The following is a 21,010-nucleotide window of genomic DNA, read 5'->3' as shown; positions in this document are numbered from 1 at the left end:
CTTAGTGGGTGCTAAGTGTTTTTTCAACATGAACATCAGAAAGATTTTGTAAATGGCACATTAACCATTAAACTATCAACTATATGCTTGATACCCAATCAAATAAGCTGATTGCAGTTTAATAATGATTTCTTTAGAAGCATTAAGCTGATTTTGAAAAGGAAATGAGGAGTCCAAATGTTCATGCATTACCAGTGGCATTAGTTTCTAATGCTGATATGAAGTTTGAGATTTTTTTAGAGGAAGGTACAGGAATGTCTATGTAGTAAGAAGTATGTTTCCCAACCAAATGATTCTAGGCTCAGTCTCACAGTGTGGCACCTTGGGTACCACTGTGTAGCACCTTCTACTACAGTCCTGGGTCAACTAAACCTTGGTAGACAAAACTGAAAGATGCCCATCATTTATATATGTATGTATGTGAGTGGGTAGGTGGGTGGATGAATGGATAGATAGATAGATAGATATGTGTGTTACTGTTTCTTTGCTTTGGCATTGCATGATAGTTGTAAACAAGTGCCATCTCTTGCAAGTGGTGTGAAAGCATGTATGGTCATAGGGAAATATTATCTTACTTGGGAACAGAGGAAGGTTGGCAACAGGAAGGGCATCCAGCAGTAGAAAATCCGCCTAACAAATTTCATCTGATTCATGTGAGCATAGAAAAGTGGACATTAAAATGATGATGAATGGAATGAAAAGTTAGGATGTTCATACATCTTCTCAAAAGGCATTAAAAGCATAACAAAACAGATTAAAACATCATTTATTCTTTCTTTGGTTTCACTTACTGGACTGCAGTCACGATGGGTTAATACTTTCAATGATTTAGTCAATCATATAACTTAGTGGTTTGACAAAAGAAACCAACAGAATAAGTACTAGAGTTGATTTATTTGACTAAACCCTGCAAAGCAGTGCACCAGCATGGCCACAGTTCAATAAGTGAAACAAGTAGAAGATATACATACACACACGAACAAGCTGTCATACAGTTTTTGTCAACTAAATTTAACTCACAAGGCATTGGGTGACCTGAAGTTCTAGAAGACAAAGTTCCCCTACATTGGGTCCTAAACCTGAAACTATGTGGTTGCAAAGCAAATTTCTTCACTACAGAGTCATGTCTGCACCTGTAAGGAAATATAAACTTAATACCTACAGATAAGATATTCTCTACAAAAACCATTTTCCAAGACAAGATTCCATTATTTCATATTGATTTTCCCCAGATTATTTCGTCAGGTTTTAGAAACTGTGAGGCTGGTATTGCCAAATGTTTTAAATATCATCAAATCGTTAACCACTCAAGTAGAAAAAAATATTGGCATTTATTAAAAAAATAGGTAGGTTTGATTCGGTTCCAATATTTTTTTAACATCAGAAATAATTGCTGTACTGTTCAATGTAGAGATTTTGAAAAAATATTAGTTCACCTAACATTATTCTTAGGCCAAGCAGACAAGAGAGGCAAAGCTAGATGTTTATGCTATGGTAGGCTTCTTCAATAGAAGTACATACGACCTTTGCCATAGCTTGCTGCCTAATTTTCTAGTCACCGTATTTAATTTTGCTGTGGTCATTTCTGATGTTGAAAACATTGGAAATAATCAAAGTCAACATTTTATTACTTAAATATACAGTCATAGTCTCTTTATGATTATATTTTCTTATAGGCTAAAAAGTAAAGTATCTTTCTTTCTAAGTACAACACAATGTGCCTTTCAGATTAATAAGCTAGTATGAATCCTTAGCCATTGTATACTATTAATTGTTTCTTTTTTTTCTTTTCTTTTTTTTTTGATATATTAGAAAGTAGATTTTCTAATAGAAGTAACCTAAATATATCACTAGTACATATTTCATTGGCCCTCAGTCTATGAATGGTAGCCCATTTCAGAAGAAAACAACAGAACCAAATTACAGTAAAACATGTTCACAATTCATCCACTCATGGCATATCTTGTCCACATTCATCTCTCTGCATTACCTGAAAAAATATAAAAAGGAGTCAGAAATGACAATGAACACTGAGCTTTCGTCCACAACCACTAGTTCACTGAATCTACCGTCCCACTCTATCTCATTTCTACAACTCACAAACCACAAATTAGACATTTTGTTCAGTCCTCTCTCTCCAGAGTTGCTTTCCTCAAGAACTGCATGCCAACCAGTGTGTTTCCAGCAGGTATCAACCTACAGAAGTTTAAGCTAAACATCAGTCACAACAACTTACCAAAGACACATGAGCAGGGCTCCTACTATAACTAAACATTTTCTTTTCTTTTTATTTTTAAGCATCAGTACGTTAAATTTCTTGAAAATTCTTTATGTAAATGTTGGAATATTTGTGTTGATAATATTCTATTCAAATTTCGAAGAGTTTGCAAAGATTTCATATGAATTATCTGAATTCTGATGAAACAACCAATAAATTAAACAACAATAAATTTTACAAATAAACCCACTTTTGATAAAATTATCATTTAGTGAAACATAAATAGCAGAATTTCAGACTGCACAGTATTATAGAGAAAACTAGTGAACAAAGAACTGCTATAAAAATTATAGATATCAATGACAATAATTTGATGCTTATCTATAAAAAAAAAATGGGGGGAAAATGAAAATATAAAACAAAGTAAAAACAGTTTGCTATAGCTAAATGGTTTTCTATTACAAATACTTGAGTAAATTTGAGTACAATCTAAAACAGATTATCAGTGAAATGTTACATCTGATTTCCAAGCATCTAAAGTTACATCTAATTTCCATCCAAATAATCCAAGCAATCACTAACTTCAAAAAAATAATAAAAAGGAACAGTTTAAGATAAAAATTATCTCTGTGAATGTAAACATTTCTATGAGAAGATATTTTCATATTTATTACATAATTTTGTTTTAGAATTATATAAAAACAATATATTCAAAAATAATAAGTTAGAGTTTTCTTTAAGAGATTCCATATAAAAGAAGTTTTCATCACCTTAACCCTTTTCCCACCATAATTCTGTTAATTTGTTCCTATAAATTTTGAAACTAATAAAAAAAAATTAGGAAAATAACATCGTCATTATTTAGCTGGTGTTTGGAACATAACATGAAATTTTGATGGAAGTGTTTAATCTAGACCTCTTTAAAACCAGGGATAGTCACAGGAGGGTTGGTATCAAAAAGGGTTCGTTTTGACTTTGCTGGAGATATTGTAGCGCATATATATTTTGTTAATATACATACATATATTAACAAAATAGCACACTTAAAAAGTAAAATAAACTGAAAGCAAATATGACCATTTGCAATAAATATTATCGTAGAAATAATTAGAGTTAAAAGTATTTGACAAATACTTTTAATTCCATATTTTTTATTTAACTAAAATATATTACAACAGTCTTAAGAAAATACTTCAAAAAGCAATTCTTAGTATTCATATTAACATTCTAAACCAGTCATGGCAAGTTGCAGTCCGCAGGACTTTCTGAGAGGAATGCCTGATGAAAATTTACCTTGATTTCTTTAGTGGTGTGACTCGCCCGATGATAAGCCATATCCCATACAGCCCACTTCTTCAAAGAGGTTGTTGATACCTGTTCTAAACCATTATTATCTGATTCCTATAATTATGATAGTTAACAACTTATAGGGTTTTGGGGGTTGTTTGGGGGGTTTCTTTTATCATTTAATTTAGTTGGAACAGAAGACAGTGCCTATGACCCTTTACAGTGGAAAAAGAGAATACGGTATCTTCAACCAGAAATCTAATTCAAATACAGCAGACAAGACTCTGATAAAGGCATTGAAGATGCCAGGTGGTGATGTTAAACCAGGCAGCAGTTTAAGTCAATTATCCAAGAACCATGGTAGGATCTGAACACAGAATGAAAAGAGACAGAAAAAATACCACAAGGCACCTGGTCCACTGTTCTTACAGTTCCATTTATCCACTCCCTCCAATTTACTGCTTTAAATTCAAACTTATATATTTTTTCTTATTCAGAAACTGATGGATACAAATTCTGGGCAATGATAGTTCAGTTGATAGAAAGTGAAAGCTCTCAACCAAAAAGCAGTTGTAAACAAGAGGTGTTACACATTAGTAATGTGCTAGAAACAGGTTCCATACTTTGAATTACACTCAAATATGTTAGCTCTTTTACTGCAGGAATCAGATATATCCATTCAAAATTTCATTACCACCAATCTATCTTTTGTTGAAAAATGTCATATCTTAAACTATTTTCTATTGAGATATGTGAACTTTACTGAAGCAACATGATTTGCAGAAAATACCATTCTGTTTTTGATAGATATTTAACATAACTACTAGAATAACCGTGAAATTTAAATTTTGCAGTAAAAGGGTTAATAGTCATATTGAACTAATTACTGCTTTGCTAAGTTCTTATAATTACATTTTGATAAATATGAAAGACTACTTGATAGCTGAAGTAGACTTGATTTAACTAACTAAATTAGCTCTTTAGTACTAAAATATTAACATTTCAAGGAAAACAAAAACAAATATGCATCAAAAGAATTCTCATTATATTAAATTTTATTTCCTTTTTATATTTTTCTAAAGTAAAAAAACAGTCATAAACTTAGATAATCAAATTCAATACATAACAACTGAATGTTTAGTGTACTCTAAACTCACTTATGAAGATAAGAGAGTGACAATGACAAAAACCTACAATAAAAACTCATCACTTAAAAAATAAAGAAACTATCAGCATTATTATATCAACTAAAGAACTTTTCTCCCCTCTTCCTTGAGAGTCACTAATAAATACCACTAATTATATATATATATATATATATATATATATATATATATATATATTTGTTTCTTTTGCATATTTTATTCAGTTACATCATCCCTTGACTTATTCATTCAAATCATTTTTGATCTCTATTGAGAAACCCTGGCTACCTTGGACAAAAATAGGAAAAAATTTGATGAGAAGCCAAAAATTTTTAATATTTTCAAATTGCAAAGTACAGTGGGGCAGTATCTTTCAAAACATTCCAAAGTAGCTTAGTGATGGAAACACATTCAAAGCTTAGATCTTAATTAATGAGAAGTGTAAATATGATTTTTTTAGATATTATTTATAATCAATGATTTTTCTTTTAGTGCTCTCATGCTTTTGAATTTTCACATTTGTCATTTGTTTTGAACATGGAGATAATGATTTCATTATCACTTCCCAAGTCACTTAATTTAATCACACAATGTGATTCATATAAATGAAATGCAGTTTCAAATGCTCACAGGAGTTCTAATACATGTATAAACGTAATTTTCCTTTGAAAATGTTGTAAGAGTTGCATATATATTGAGAAGATAGTTACTTTAAGAGTGAAGGCGCATGGCTCAGTAATTAAGACTTTAATCTTACGACCGTGAGGTTGTGAGTTCAAATCCCAGACCAGGCTGCATGTTGTGTTCTTGAGCAAGACACTTTATTTCACGTTGCTTCAGTTCACTCAGCTGTAGAAATGAGTTGCGACATCACTGGTGCCAAGCTGTATCAGCCTTTGCCTTTCCCTTAGATGACATCGGTGGCATGGAGACGGGAGGATGGTATGCATGGGCAGCTGCTGGTCTTCCATAAATGACCTTGCCCAGACCTGTGCCTTGGAGGGTAACTTTTTAGGTGCAATCCCATGGTCATTTGTGACCGAAGGGGGTCTCCACAATTACTTTAAGTTAAAATTAGGCCCATGCAACTAAAACAATTATGTGAAAAGCATTATGAACAGCAGCCTAACTTACATATTCAATAATAATTTCGTCAGATGAGAGACCCAACCCAAGTGTTTACGATTCAGATGTGAACATTATCATTTAACATCTACTCTTTCTTGCTTACATGACTCAGAAGGAATTTGTTGATGCATATTTTCTACAGTTGGATGCCCTTCATGCCACCAAGGCAACATAATATTTCCCATGGCCAGACAAGTCTTCCATAGAAAACTGGAAATGAGCAACATAGTTTGTATCGCAGTGGTACACATTTACAACCATCACATGATGTTGGGACAAGGATACAAACACACACATATGTATATATACATATATACAATGGGCTTCCTTCAGCTTCTAATAACTAAATCCACTGACAAAGTTTTGCTCATCTCGAGGTTACTGGGATCTTGTTCAAAACGGGGGCACTAGTATTTTCTTAACGAAACACTTTGAAACTTGGGACACTGGTAGAATGTGTCATATAAAACATCTTTTTCTCTTAGTCTTCTTAACAAAAAAACGTACATTGCAAGTTATTTCATGTTAAAGTTGTCGTATTTCTGTAATTTCAACCAATGACTGACGTCCATTCAGCCGTAAAAATTAAGTGCTGACGGCGTAAACAAACGATTCTCGGTGGTGATAAAATTATTATTTCCTTGTCAAAAAATGGCTGAAGCATATTGGCAGTAGCTAATAAACCTTTCTATTATAGGCACAAGGCATGGTTTTTGAGGGAAGGAGCAAGTCAATTAGGGTTAGGGTTAGGGAAAACGAACACACGTGTGTTGCCTCTGCAAAATGTCAGAAGTAATGGAGATTAAATACGCTTTACACCGCTTAAAGTGCCAAAGGAGTAAGTGTAAACAGCTGAATACTTGTCAGTGATTGGTTGAAATTATCGAAATAAGACAATTTTTTACATGAAATAAATCCGAATACAAACATTTTTTTCTGTTCTATAACACAAAATAGATAAGTATACGAAGTTTGAAAGTCTTTCGGTACCAAAAACACTACATAAAACATAAATGAAAACTGGTGCCCCCGTTTTGAACAAGATCTGTAACCCAAGATCTGTAACCCAAGATTCCAAGCAATGGATCAGAAACAGAGACCATGTGGTTGGGAAACAAACTTCTAAACTACACAGCCAGAATATATATATTCTGCACCAGAATATATTAAAGAGAAAATTTCTATTACATCTTGATTAATGTTCCAGCATGTCCCTAGCTAACTGGAACCAGTTAAATAAGTAAATGGTAGAGGAGAGATTGGAATTGAAGAAAGACTAAAAATAATATAAATAGGAAAATTTGCATTGTATTTCTGCTACTGATGAAAACTTTCAGAGAAATCTCTTTTGTTCAGGACTTTTCATGAAATGAAATTTTGAAAACTAATTACTGGTTGTTATTTTATTTCTAATATATCTTCAAACTACACTAGACTTGACTAATAAAGTCAAGGAGATGCACTTTTAATGGAGAATTTCATTTCTTTTTTTCTTACTCCATGTACTAAAAAAAAGAATTGCTTTATAATCATGAGCTCTTTATCATGAGCTTCCCAACCACATGGTTCTGGGTTCAGTCCATTGCATGGTACTTTGGGCAAGTGTCTTCTACTATAGCCACAAGCCAACCAAAGCCTTATGAGTGGATTTGGTAGACAGACACTGAAAGAAGCCTATCACATATATATGTATAAATGTGTGCGTGTGTGTTTGGTTGTCAGGTGGTGGTGGGGGACAAACAAAGACACACGCACATGTATACATATATATGTGATGGGCTTCTTTCAGTGTCTGTCTACCAAATCCAATGTTACTGATCCCAGTTCATACTGGTACTTTATCAGTCCTAAAAGAATGAAAGACAAAGTTGACCGCAGCAGGATTTGAACTCAAAATGTAAAAAAATCAAAACAAAGATTCCAGGCCATTAAATCCAACATATTAACAAGTCAAGCTGCTTCTCATTTAGACAGTGTTGGTGTGTTTGCATCCATGTAACTTAGTGGTTTGGCAAGGGAGACCAATTGAATAAGTACTACGCATTAACAAAAATATATGTCCTGGGGTTGATTTGTTCAACTAAAAACCCTTCAAGGCAGTGTCCCAGCATGGCTGCAGTCAATGACTGAAACAAGTAAAAGATATCCAAGCTCTGATCAATAAGTATCTGTACTGTTGCCATAGTACTGAAGCTAAAGCATACAGAGTAAAGCCACTTGGCATAGTCACAGATATTTACTCATAATCAACTTTTATTTCCTGTCTTACGAGTGTTCAATGTGGCCACCACCTGCAGCATGAACTCTACTGTGCATGTGCACTACGTTTTAAAGTTCTAATTCACTTCCACTGTTTACAGCAGTGCTTGGAAGGAAGGTGTGTAGCGTGTGATCATCACATTGACCATGACAGAGAAAGTTGTCAGGATGATACTGTTCAGAGGCCTACACAAAGTTGCAGAAAGTGTATGGAGGGGAGTGTATGAGCTGCATACAAGTGGCTCAGATGTTTCCAAGATGGCTGAAAAATGTCGATATTGATGAACATTCTGGGAGACCTGCAACCAGCAGAACTGAGAAAAACATTGCAGATGTGTGAGCAGCTGTGAGGGGAAAATCATCGAATCACCATCCATGAGTTATCAGAGGATGTGCAGATTAGCTACAGTTCAGTTCAGTCCATTATCTCTGAAGATTTAGGTATGAGACACATGTCTGCCAAGTTTGTGCCAAAACTGCTTTCAGCTGACTAAAAAGACACTCAGGTTTCAGCTGCACAAGATCTCCTTGATAGTGTCAAGAATGATGAAAGCTTTGTGTAGGCCTCTGAGCAGGTATCACTAAGCTTTCGGTAAAACTTGATGCAGATTCTCTGTTCAACTTTCTCTATCATGGTTAATGCGACGATTATACACCCCACACCTTTCAAACACTGCTGTAAACAGCAGAAGAGAGCTAGAACATTAAAACTTAGTGCACATGCACAGCAGAGTTCAAATTCAGTCTGTGTCAAATGGCTTCACTCTGCATGCTTTAGCTTTGTTACTATGGCAACAGTCCAGATACTTATTGATCAGACCATGTGTATATATGTATATATATATATATATATATATATATATATATATATATATATATATATATATACACACACACACACATACATACATACATACAGGGTTATTCAAAAAGAATGAACCAATTTCATTACGCAATATTTTAATAAGGAAAAGCAATAGAAAACTCCAGCTAAGTAACAAGTATTTACTCACAATCAACTTTTATTTCCTGTCTTACACGTGTTCAATGTCGCCACCACCTGCAGCGTAGGCAACATCAATGCAATAAGACAATTCCTCCCAGATGCATATCAGCATATCATGATCCACTGAGTGCGTGATCCACCATGTGTGATTCTTTTCTTGTGGGGATATGTAAAAGATTGCGTTTATGTTCCACTACTACCTACTAACTTCAATGACCTTAAACATCAAATAACAACAGTAATCAACTCAGTGAATTGTGATCTACTGATACACATCTGGGAGGAATTCTCTTATCACATTGATGTTGCCCATGTTGCAGGTGGTGGCCACATTGAACACTTGTAAGACAGGAAATAAAAGTTGATTATGAGTAAATATTTGTGACTTAGCTGGAGTTTTCTATTGCTTTTTCTTATTAAAATATTGCATAATGAAATCAGTTCATTCTTTTTGAATAACTCTGTATATATATATATATATATATATATATATATATACATACATACATACATACATACATACATACATACATACATACATACATACATACATACACAGATATATTTTGTAAGGTGGTTGGTTTTAGGAAAGACATCCAGCTTAAAAACCCTGTCAAAACAGACAGTGAAGCCTGGTGTAGTCTTCTGCCTAGCCAGTTCCTGTCAAATTGTCCAATCCATGCCAGCACAGAAAACAGATAATAAATCATAATATGTGTACAGCCAAATGGCTAAAAAATTTAATTCACAATCACAAGCTCTATCCCATTGTCTCTAGTGTTATACCCTTGGTCAACCCAAATCCATGTTTTACTCATATAAGCAAAACTGGGAGAACAGAAGTTGTGCAAAAAAGTTTACTGTAGGAACTGTACAAGTTAGTTACAGGACCGGCCTTGTCACATACTGTGTACTTAACACCTTTATGTCACTGTTGGAAAAAACAAGCAGTAATGTCACAACACACTGTGTGTGTGTGTGTGTGTGTGTGTGTGTGTGTGTGTGTGTTTGTGTGTGTGTGTGTGTGCGTGTGCGTGTGCGTGTGTGTGTAGCAGCACTCTATATATTTCATACTTTATGCAAATATACTGATAAAAAATCTTGAAACAGTGGTTTTCAGCTCAAAGAAACATATAAACATTTGCTGTTAAAAGGCATTATACATCTATACAAGATGTTTTCCTAAGATGAATACTACAGTTTCAAGGCTTTCAACAGTATACTTGCATTAAGTATGGTATACAAAATGTTATTTTGAATTACTATTGCTTCTGTCGCTAATAACACACACACACACACTTTTTCTATTCATGCCATCCTGAATTTTTCTGACTCCAGAGTGAACTAAATAAAAAGGTTATATGAATTCATTTGATTTTGACATGCATAAAGAATTACATTTCTCTTCACTTATTAGAAGCAGTTTCACATGACATTCATTCTTTCTTGCTAACTTGCACACACCCACTTACATGGACACACACACACACACAAACAGATAGATACACACTCAGACACACCCATCCATATGCAATTAAACAAAAAACAATCTAAAAAGTTTGCAACTACTTACATACACCACTTATAGAATGGTAGGGAGAGGAAGTTAAAATTACATGGAACAGAGGAAAGCATTTGTGAAAAATTTATCACTGTTCCTTCTGAGAGTTGAGTGAAAATTCTATATCATTTTTTTACTATTTATATTGAGGAAAGGCAGTGAGCTGACAGAATTGTTAGCATATTGGACAAAATACTTAGTGGCATTTCTTCAAGCTCTGTATGTTCTAAGTTCAAAGTCCACTGATGTCAACTTTGCCTATCATCCTTTGAGAGGTTGATAAAATGAATGCCATTTGACCATTGGTGAGTGGGGGGCTCAATGTAATCAACTTACCCCTTCCCCTAAAATTACTGGGCCTGTACCAAAATTTGAAGTTACTAATTGTATTGAGAAAAATGCATGGATGGAAGCACAGCCAAATGGTTAAGCGGCTTGCTTCACAATCATGAGAGGAAGAGTTCAATTCCACAGTATAGTACCTTGAGCAAGTATATCTTTTAATGGTCACTTCGTATTAACCCAAACCTAGTGTTTTCCTGTCTTGCAAGTTACTTGGCAACCTCACTAGTGCTAGTGGCTCAAAACAAAAACCACCCAGTACACACAGTGAAGTGTTTGGTGTTAGGAAGGGCATGTAGCCATAGAAAACATGCCAAAACTGATGCTGGAGCTTGGCACAGCCCTGCAGCTTGCTAGATCATGTTAACTGTTTAACCCATGCCAGCATGGAAAATATACATTAAATGATGATGATGAATTGTTTGGAAGTACACCAGTTGGATTTTACCTGTACCTTAAAGGTTCAGCCTTGTAAAATACTGATTTCAAATTTTGGCACAAGACCAGCAATTTCAGAGGAGGCTGTAAGTCAATTACATTAACCTTAGTGTTTAACTGGAACTTATTTTATCAACCCCCAAAAGATGAAAGGCAGAATTTCAGCCTTATAAAAAAAATCATGTCATGCTGATTTCAATTTGTGAATTATATTAGAGGCATATGCACTTGTGGAATACTCAACAACTTACATGTTAATTAATTTAATTGGTGAGAAAATTAGTCAATTAAACAACTGAATGATCATTGTCAAAACCAAGAGAAGATCCATCATCAATTCAGGAATGAATTTTACTTTAGAAATTAATTGAAAAACCTGTTGAAGTTACAATGTTATGATTTCAAGGACCAATCAGCAGGAATTTAGGTTGACATAGCAGTTTTATAAAATCTTTAATGTGAACAGACATAGAATTATTGTAATGCAATGAAAATATGAAATATAAAACATTTCAATTTTTGTAACGTCAGAAAAGTTTCTTATCAGATATATGTAATTTATTTTAATGATATATTTTCTTACACAAATTTTTTAACCCCATGTAGAAGTTGTATCTGGTTGTTATTTTAAAGCTGTGTATAAAAAATGTGACATACATGAATAAATTCATTGATGTTCAATAATTTAATCCATTAGTGTTCTATTCATTTTTATCCTATGTAACTTAATGAGTAAATATAAATCAATGTATTATTATGTTAATTACACTGACCATATTTAATTATACAGCCTAACTGAAACAGTGATTGTTTTCAATTCTTATATGGCATTTGCTTCCTATTACAGAAGGATATAGTGGATGTTAAGGTGTAGGGTTATTGATGGCATGGTCACAAGTTCAAGCCACAAACTGGTCCTTATGTTCCCATCATTTTCTTGAATAAAAGAGTACAATTGGCATGAAGTAGGGCAATGGGTTACTCTCATGCTCATAAATTTAAATTTTAAGATGACTACTACACAGTTGTTTCTGGCTTTGGATTGTGTGATTGACAACATATTTTAATCCTATTTCACAGCAACATGTTTAGCAATAGAAAGAACAGTCAGATGTAAAAAAATTTTAAAATCCCCACCCTTGCTATGAGTATGGCAGAAGAAAAAATTAAGAGGAAAGAGCTCAAAATTATAATTATTACATCTACATTTCCATGTTTATGGTTGCAAAACGTTTTCGGACTACACATTTGCAATTTTTTTTACTTTAATAGTGATGTGGGTTAGGATCATAAAGAATACAACTAATACTTCTCAAGCAGAAAAAAGTGAATCTTTCATTTTGTTCATGCACTGCATACATGTACACAAATACATTTTTGCGTACAGACTTCATATTACAAGGTATAAATCTGAAGAAAAACTATTTATTTGAGATCTAACAAAGTCTGTTAATGGATAACCTTTAAAATTAATTATCTATCCTGATTTTTCAGTTACAAAAGATGAATGAAAACAGAGAAAATCTATAATTAGTTCTGAGCCAGAAAATTCCTTTAGTCCCCTCCTGTCACAACAAATTACTGTCTACAAAACTCAAGTGAGACACACAGTAGAGAACTCAGCCCACATCTGGGTTAGTGCTGCTGTTACATGCACACACACACATTCTAGACTACATCCAAAGTAAGGCCATTACCATAAGGTTACTCACAAACATGCCCTAACCTTTAACCATCAAGTATGCTGCCTGTTCTCTCTCTCTCTCTCTCTCTCTCTCTCAACTTTGCTACCACTACTTACCACAGTGAGCTCTGCCTTTGTGAAGTGAACTGGTCTTTTATGCCACCTCCACTTAGGCACTCACTCATCTCTCCTCTTGTTATCTCTATTGTGTCAGCTTTCATCTCATCCCTGTTAGCCCTCTAAAATTTCATCCTTGCATATGTTTTCTTGCAACACTTTAAGCAAAACATTATTGGCATTAGAAAAGGCATCCAGTTTCAGAAGCCATGCCAAAGCAGACAGTAAAGCTGGACACAATCCTCTGACTTGCCATTGCTGCCAAACAGTCCAGCCCATGCCAGAATGGTAGGAGGACATTAAATGATGACAAAGAAGAGGATAATAGTGATAATGATTAATACCATTAATCTCACCAATCTCAGAGAATCTTCAAAAGTCATATACACAGCTTCTACCTCCAGATCAAACCAATTTTGAAAAATTCCAAAAACAATAAAAATTCTTTGATATGACTTTATAACACTCTAATCAATACATGGGACTGAGCTGTCCATAAATATAGGGAAAATAGCTGAGTGTATGGTATATTATTTATTGAATGTTTTTCTCTTGAATAAACTTTGTTCTAAAATGTGCATTTAATAAAATTGTAACTATTTAATTCTAAAACCATTAAAATAAATTACTTTGCTATGATTTTGTACCATGACATAATGTACACATAAGACTGCTTGTATGTAAGTATAGATAAAATAAATAGATGAATTTAGTATTGAGTTTTAAGTTTACAATAATGTATTTTACTGAATATATTTTGTGCTGCTGAGAAAGGTGCCCAATGTCACAAACTTCAGCTGACATTGTTTACAATCCTTAAGGAAGACGCTGATATAAATGGACGAAAAAATGTTTTAATGAATTGAAAATATTGTTACCAGGGCCAGATTAAGACCCATATATGCCCTAAGCACTTGAAAGGTTTTGGTACCCCACTATATATCTAATTCAAAATATAAACAATGTTAAACCATTAAAAAAATTTTACTTGTCGAAATGAAACAAAACTAACAGTAAGATAGAATATAAGGTTTATTTTTGTATACTTCCATTTATTTATATTTGAAAAGTTTTCTACTTATTTTTATTAGTAGTCTTTAATGAGATCCTCAAAATTAATCTTACCTAACATAACTGCTTCTATACTTAGTAGAGATAAGGTATCCTGAATATTATTTTAGCAAGTTTAAAGTAATTTCTTTTGTGCCATAAAACAATTACCATTTCTGTGGTACCCCCACCCTTCCCTTGATGATTTAAGCATATGCTTATTTTGCCTAATGTTTAATCCAGCGCCAATTGTTACAGAATGCAACAAAATACATATTTACTATTTTTTTACCTGACAAAAAAAAAAAAAAAAAAAAAAAGGGAAGTAGCCAAAGGTATTTTCCTTCTTGCATAAAAGCTATTTATAACTTAATATATTAAAGTAACAGTTGTATAGTAAGGGCTATTTTAATTTGGTCAAGCTCTTAAAAAATTTAATTATATTTCCCACATACTTTTTTTTTTCTCATTTAGCATCTACTCTTTCATGCTTGCATTGGTCAGACAGAATTTGTAGAGGCAGATTTTCTATGGCCAGATGCCCTTCCTGTTGCCAACCCTCACCTGTTTTCAAGCAAAGTAGTATTTTCTTATAACCAGACATGCTTTTCACAGAAGAGTAGAAATGAACAACATCGCTTGTATGACAGTGGTGCTTGTGTACCCTTGTCCATACATACACACACAGTATATGACAGTCTTCTTTCAGCCAAATCCCTTCATAAGGTTTTGGTCATCCCAGGGCTACAGAGGAGAAGACACTTGTCCAAGATGCTGCAAGTGGGACTCATCTCAAGACAATATGGTTGGGAAGCAAGTTTCTTAACCACTTGGCCACACTTGCACCAGTTTAATTATATTTGTTCATAATGCTGTGATATGTTAGGATTATATGAATTTTTTAATTATTGTGCATTTACCACAAAAGACACAGACCATGTGTTCAAATCTAAGTGCTCGAAACTCAGACCATGCCTGACAATGTTAGTGGTTTTGAAAACTATTTGAAAATCATTGATCAGAGCCGGCCAAAACTATAAATCTCTTTACTAATTCCTTATATTTCATAGGAGAAAATAACAGTATCAGATGTACAAACTATAACAAACTAATTCCCAACAATGAAAGATATTTTGCTTCTTTTAATATGTTAAAAAGGTTCAACCAAATGTTCTCAGAAATATTCTGAAATCACTTTAACAAACTTAATCAACTATAACAAACTTAATCAATGCACAATGATAAACACAGTTTTGTTACTAATTTCTTTCTTTCTCATTGTGTTTTGTTTTGTTTTTCTTCTGTGACTGATATTGGTTGATCAATGCCTTTAGCATTCATGTTGAGGAAAATTTGAATCAAACATGCAACACTGAATTATTAAGTCAAATAAAAATCCATCTCAATATGGCTGCTTCTATTAATGTCAACAAGCAAAACACAAATGTCACCATATAAAAAGAGAAACACAAAAATAAATACAAAAATTAGATATGTCAAACTATTCAAAATCAAAAACAATAAATAAAATGTAGGAAAAGTATCATGATATATGAGAAATTTGTATTTAAAGAAAGAATAGGGCTAACTATTAAAAATGTCACCAACCCCCATTCTAAATCTAAAATCATGCTAGCAGATTATTGTATAGAATGAAGATTGCGATATTTCATAGATACTTATACAGTAAATTAGAATTCAAACATCCTATCTAAAATCTTCTGTGTCTATAATGAATTCTAATAAACAATATGTTACATGTAAATAATATATGCATACATCTATATACTCACATACATACATACATAAGAAAAAGAAAAAGAAAAAGAGAACAACTACGCCAAGCTACTGAGAAATTTGCAGATACTCCACCCAGACTACAAGTTCAGATTCATACCCGTGATTGTTGGGGCATTGGGATATGTAACAAACTGCCTCAACAAAAACCTGGAAAAATTAGGGTTCTCAAAACCTGAAAGAAAAAGGCTGATTAGAAGACTACAGATTCAAGCCATCAATGGAACTGTAAAGATATGTAAAACTTTCCAAAAATTTAGCACATAAATACATATGCATGCATCTAGACATAAAAATGCATCCATAAAACAAACATACAAATCTGCGCATACACTAACACCAAATACTGCACACACACACATATGCACAAATACCTAGATGATGTTGATAAAAGTTCCAATGAAGGAGCCTTGAATCTATGTTAGAGTCCGGCTCTTTCTCTATGGACAAGAAATGCAGAAATGAAACTGATTGATAACATACATACATACACACACACACACACACACACACACACACACACACACACACACACACACACACACACACACACACACACACATACCATAATCATCATCCTCACACATTATTTATCCTGCAAGCATTAATTAGATGGGTTTTCACAGTCCAACTCAGCTACTGCTATTTAAGACAGGTGAGGGACCATTTTTCACAGTTTCACAGTTAAATGCACTTCTGAACATCCGTCAGTCATTCTAGTGTTTCTCTGTCTCAAAAATACACTTTCTTCTTTTATGAAGATGCATTCCTTTTCTTAAATTATGCAACATATATATATAAATAAATATAAATAGCCACAGGTGTTGTTGTCTGGCAATAAGTTTGTTTCCCAAATACATGGCATCTTTGGCAAGTGTCTTCTACTGTGGCCTCACGTTGACCAAAGCCTTGTAAGTGGATTTGGTGGATGCAAACTGTGTGCATGTGTGTGTAACTGTCCTGACATCACATGAGAGTTGTAAATTAGTGCCACCATTATACAAGTGGTGCCCATTTCCGTTATTCTGTAAAAAAATGTCTGGTCATGGAGAAATATTACCTTATTTGTAAACAGGTGAAAGTTGACAACAGAAAAGGCATCCAACTAGAGAAACTACTAAGGTTGCTGAGCCAGAAGTAGTTGCTGTTGCTGCGCCATATTGTAATGCTCCAATGTCTGGGTTTGAGTCTCCTGGGGTTCAAGGTAGCTGCATAGTCCCCATTAGGAAGAAGCCACAGGAATTTGATGGTAAAGTGTCTTGGGAAGCCTACAGAATCCAGTTTGAGATGCTGGCTGACCAGAATGATTAGGATGAGAGGCAAAGAGCCGTTCAGCTTGCCACCAGTTTGAAGGGGCCTGCACTGGAGGTGCTGGGCCAGCTGTCAAAAGTAGACAGGGGTCATTACTTGGCACTGGTAGAAGTTCTTCAGAGGAAATATGGCACTATGTGCCAGAGCGTAATGTACAGGGCATGCTTCCACACCCATGTCAGGGCTAGAGGGGAGTCCCTACAGCAGCTTGCCCAGGACTTGGAGAGCACGTTGCATAAAGCCTACCCTACAGCTACCCCCAACCTCTTGTCTCTTCTTTTGAAGGAACAATTTATAGATGCTCTGGACAGTGCAAATCTCAAGGTCCAAGTGAGATTCAGTGCTACATCTAACACACATACATGTACTACATGTAAGAAGCACAGTATTTTAAACAAAATGTCACCTTCAAACAATGGAAAATATTTTCATTAATCTCTTTGCATTTAACTTCTTCAAATCATGCTAAGAATATCACATCAAAACAAGATCAGAAATTTAATTAAAAGTTTCTAATATTACAAAATATATAAGCTTCTAACATTAGAAACAGACAAGAGATTATATTTTTCCCAGAAATTAGACAAGATAACAAAACATTAAATCTGGAAGTAACAAAAAGTCCATTCTGATATTCTATTCCTCAATTAGATATCACACATATTTAAGAATGATTAGCACAAAGTCATTTTGTTAATAAAAGCAATAAAAGAACTGAAACTTTAATATCAACTGATCAGAGAATGTAACTCTGTGTGTGTGTGTGTGTGTGTGTGTGTGTGTGTGTGTGTGTGTGTGTGTGTGTGTGTGTGTGTGTGTGTGTGTGTGTGTGTGTGTGTGTGTGTGTGTGTGTGTGTGAGAGAGAGAGAGACAGACAGACAGACAGACACATACATGCATGCATGTACATGTCAGTTGGTGTCTCCTCTTGATATCATAAGATTGCTGTGTCACCATCACACAAGCAGTGTCTTTTGTATCCATGACAGCATGCTCATTACTAAGGAAATATTACTTTACTTGGAAACAGCAAGAATTGATGACAGGAAGGGCATCTGGTTGCAGAAAAATTCACAACAAATTCTGTCTAGCCCATATGGTCATGAAAAATTGGCCATTAAAACAATGGTAGTGATGATACATGCATATATCCATACATGCATACATAAATACATACACACAGGATGACAACTAGAGGAAAATGTGCTCAATGTTTTGAAACTGAAAGTAGTAGTTGTGTTTTGAAAAGTTTCATAGTCTCAAGGTTAATGGATCAAAATTATAGCAGATATAATTTTTCAGGCTATAACAGAAACTAAATGGCTTGAGAATAGTGTTGGAATAGAGAATGCAAATAGCCAGTCATTACGTCTGTGTTTGATTTTAAATGATATGTGGACAAAATATTTCTTTCATATACCACACAAATTATTCATATTTCATTCCCATGTGATCCCATGTATAACCAATGAATCCTCCAGATTTTTTTCATATACTGCTATGTCAAGAAAACAACATTCTGCAGTAAATTAGGTTTATACAGTACAGTTTAATGATAGACTTATACCAGGGACTACCAAACGTAACATTGAAGATACAGCATAGAAGGATGAGGCTAGCTGAACACTGCATCAGACACCAATAAAATTGCTAACAAGCTAGTGCTCTGGTAACCAACAGAAGGAAGAACCAGGAGAGGAAGGAGGAAGACAACTTATATCAACAACTTGCTGGAGGATACTGGGATGGAAGGGGTACAGGAGCTGAGGACCATTATGGAAGATTGAGATGAATGGGGAAAATGTGTAAAAACAGTTTGGGGACGTCCTATGAGATGACCTAGATAGATTAATGATAGATTATAAAGCAATATCTTTTATTCTTGCATACCAATAACAAGCCACGCATATTGGGCACATGTCTAAGTAATGCAAAGACAAGCAGAATTATTATAAGATATTTCTTTGAGCTTGAAATAAGCTATTGTATTTTATTAATAATTAGATACAAAAGTTAGTGAAAATTGTTGAGAATAATAGTGGTTTACGTTTTTCTTCTTTTTATCAACTTCTAATGCAAAATCAATACAAATACACAACTTTATGATTAAACCTCTTTGATTCACTCCAGGAGCCTTTGTGTTGTAATAGCCATTTTTATTCTTTTTATTTTTTATGATTAATGTTTGATTAAGAAATTTCACTTGTAGTGGTACACCCTGTGCGGTGATGGCATTAGGAAGGGCATACAGCCATAGAAACCAAGCCAAAACAGACTATGGAACCTCGTGCAGCCCCTGGCCTTGCTAGTTCCTGTCAAACCATCCAACCCATGCCAGCATGGAAAACGGATGTTAAATGTTGATGATGATGATGATCAACTTAATCCTTTCCATTAGGTCAATCTACATTATTAAGTACGATTTACAATTCATATAGATAGATACATATGAATAAAGAAAAACAAAACAAGAGAATTTTACCTTTCTATACAAAGTGAAATTTCAAACTACCAAAAAAGACATTACACCTATCTTTTCAGCCATCACAGTCCAAAATCTTTCTTCACAGATTGCATAAATAAAATTAAACTTGTAGTCAAACAAATAAAATCAGACTATTTGCTATGAAGAATATATTTTTGATGTTACTTGTAACTTGCCTGAAGACCCTGTGTACCCACAGGCAAAAACTCAAAGTAACAAGAGACTTATTCAACTAAAATATAATATTATATATACATCTGTCTTTTACTTGTTTCAGTCATTGGACTGCAGTCATGCTGGAGCACCACCTTGAAGGGTTTAGTCAAACAAATCAATCCCAGTACTTTTTAAAGTCTAGTACTTATTCTACACAAACATACACAGGTATATATATAACTAAAGAAGCCCGTCATATATATATATATATATATATATATATATATGACAGGCTTCTTTTAGTTTCCTTCTACCAAATTGACTCACAAGGCTTTGGTTGGCCAGGGGCTCTAGTAGGAGATACCTACCAAAGATGTCATGCAGTAAGGAGTGAACCCAAGAAGCAAGCTTCTCACTGATACAGTCATGCTCATGCCTGCATGTGTGTGTGTGTGTGTGTGTGTGTGTGGTGTGTAAAGTAGAAGTGTGAGGCATAACTTTTAAACTGAATGTTACAAGCTAAAACAGTATTGTTTAATCATTTAATTTTATAAAATGTAAGATAGGCAAACTTATTTCTTTTTATAGGGCATTGATCTAATGAACAAAATTAAGGTTTAATATCAACTTAGGAATAACTGTTTAAAACTGGCATGTCAATTCCTAAAATGTAATGCAGACCTTGTCTTTTAGGTCAACAAAAAATAATTGTCCTTATATTCCTTCTGCTGTAATTGATCTTCAGGTGACAGAAAAGAAGTCCAACAACGCATCTAGATAATATTGCTACCTCAGCGTGAACATCAGAACTTGCTTGACAAGATTGGTACGCTGAACAATCCATTGGTGACAAGCAATTGAAGAAAATTAAACTTCAACCAATCAAAGGACTTCATATGATAGTTTCTTTGTAAATATGATAAAATAAATTGGTAGTAAATTAATTTAACAACCAATGATTGTAAAGAGCCACTCCCATGAGTCAATAAGCTTTAAATTCTATTAATTCCTTCAGTGTATTTATGT

General features: G+C 34.0%; 1 protein-coding gene and 1 pseudogene across 7 annotated transcripts in view; one reads left to right on the top strand and one right to left on the bottom strand.

Annotated features, from left to right (window-relative positions):
* The window catches only part of LOC106879475 (uncharacterized), a 419,118-nt gene that overhangs the window by 331,831 nt on the left and 66,277 nt on the right, over positions 1 to 21,010 (bottom strand). The gene's annotated exons all lie outside the window — the stretch shown is intronic.
* LOC149133702 (uncharacterized) lies at positions 3,715 to 17,778 on the top strand (annotated as a pseudogene).

Source organism: Octopus bimaculoides, chromosome 10 (assembly GCF_046866305.1).
Source record: "Octopus bimaculoides isolate indiv1 chromosome 10, ASM4686630v1, whole genome shotgun sequence".
Taxonomy (NCBI): domain Eukaryota; kingdom Metazoa; phylum Mollusca; class Cephalopoda; order Octopoda; family Octopodidae; genus Octopus; species Octopus bimaculoides.
This window is presented reverse-complemented; position numbering and strand designations above follow the sequence as displayed.